The sequence below is a fragment of the Zingiber officinale genome, chromosome 2A, assembly GCF_018446385.1.
Source record: "Zingiber officinale cultivar Zhangliang chromosome 2A, Zo_v1.1, whole genome shotgun sequence".
Taxonomy (NCBI): domain Eukaryota; kingdom Viridiplantae; phylum Streptophyta; class Magnoliopsida; order Zingiberales; family Zingiberaceae; genus Zingiber; species Zingiber officinale.
The window spans coordinates 156172112-156174360 of NC_055988.1; positions in this window are offsets into that span (position 1 = coordinate 156172112).

Genomic DNA, 2249 nt, shown 5'->3' on the forward strand with positions numbered 1-2249 from the left:
TTTACACTTGTATAAAATAGTGATAGCCTTCATGAAATTCTTAGGAATCCATTGAAAAGTCATTTCATCAAGGTAATTTTCATCTTTTGCTAGTCTAAATAACTATGATATCACTGTTATTGTATTAATAGTTCTTTTAACAATTCCTTCTCAATGGTGCAAATGACAAAATATGATCATTGATAAATTTGCAATGTCCTTAGAAATTAGTTTATGTTAATTAATGATCTTGTGATTGGAGAAGATTACAAATTTCTTAAAGTCCACATATCATTGGGCATATGAATATATATTAATCACAAGAATCAAAATCCCACATATCATTATTTGTTTAATAACTAAAAAATCCATTTAAAGAAATCCTCAGCATCGTTCAAATCCAACTTAACAGGCCACATGAATCGATTTGGCTGTTTACACAGTTTACAGTAGTTTCAATTCTTTTTTTGCTTTCAATACCTTTTAAACCGAACCAACAAAAAAATGATATCTTCTGTTAACTACGCTCTTTGGAGCAACATTCAGATTAGCATCGACATTACTTTTGTCAATATTTAAAGAGTAGACACAAATATCAAACATGCAGTGAAAAATAAAATTTTTCTTGTAGTAGATGATCTTGTTTAGCACCATGGGAAAAATCCAAGTAGAGTTTATAGCGTGCATTTAAGTTGCAATAATATGCAACAATGTAGCAATTATTCGACAATACTCTGATTCCACTTTTCCAAAGCCAAAAATCCATTAGTAAAAGGTAATTAAGCTGGTAGTAAGTCGTATCATTGAGATTATAGAAAATTAAGAATTGTTGCATCATTGAGATTTTAGAAAATTGAGACTTAACATATGAGTCAAGCTACTAGTTGCATGATACCAAACAAAGATACTTACCAATTGCTGCAGCATTCTAGTGAAAAACCACATGAGAATTTGATAAGCCAGATATCAGATTCAGGAACTGAATATTTCTAAAGAATGTCAATAGCATCCTGACCAGTATAACAGAGAAAAAGAATTATGTAGAGTGATAGGGCATAAAATGACAAGCACTCGGAGATTTTCATGTCACAAATTACAATTTGACTTGCATCTCCAACTAGTAAATAAGTCCACTTATCACTAGCACATGACACTTAAATCTACACAAATTGAAAAGCAAGTGCGCAAAATCCTACCTCCAGGAATTTGTTCCTTGGTTTTTGTCTCTTGCAATACAATTTCATTGCCAAAACTCTGCAGCAAATAGTAAACTATCGCATAGTAAGGCATCAAAGATGCTTTTCTTTCTGCTTGTTGATTATCAGTTCAAGTTCAAATAGATAATGTTATATTGCATCAATTACATAAGAATTAGTATACCCATATACAAGGCTTTTAACATAATACTCAATCTAACATGATGACTAAATGACTGTATATGGAATGTTGACTAAACTTATTTTCTCTAACACAGGTACAGTTAGTATTTAACAATCACATTAAAGATGAAGTATAGATACTGATTAGTGTTCAGTTTGTTACGCAAAATAGATCTAGTCTTATTCCACAAATAAAATGCAAGACTAGGACGGCGACTCACAGATTTGATACAATGTTCTGAACTAAAAGTTGAAAGTTAGTGTCAATCTTCAAGAGAAACTTTGACCAAGTTGATTTGATCATACAATAGTCAATATACTATTCTTTAACTCCATCTCAAACTAAAAATATTGCTAGGTTTTAAAGTTTGTAGGTGGAAGTTAAGTACAAATTTTGAAGGATTGCAAAGAAAAAGAGAAGAATTAGGATGAATATATCCTCTTATAATGAGTAGTTAAGATTGGGCAATTGAGTATAACTTAATAATACACCAAGAATCAAGAAGATGTCATAGACAAAACTGTGTAAAGTTCTAGTAATTTCCCTACTTTGACAAGAGAATAAGCAAAAGTGAATACTTTGACATGAGAAAGAAGATCGAGAAAAAAGTCTGACAATGACTCCAAAATGAGATATTAGATATAGGAAACATTTTCTTTAAATGTAAATTCCTAATTGGATTTGGAAAGAGATTGTATAACAGTCACATATGGTGTCATATAACATATGCATCCAGCATATACAGTTGAAGAAAAAAATCATATGCCTTATTTGAATGGTTCAAGCTGAACCAAATATATATACCCTATACTCTATTTCATAGCTTGCATCTTATAAGTGCTTAAACACTCACTTTGCAAGTAATTTTTTTAAAATAAATTATTAGCTCA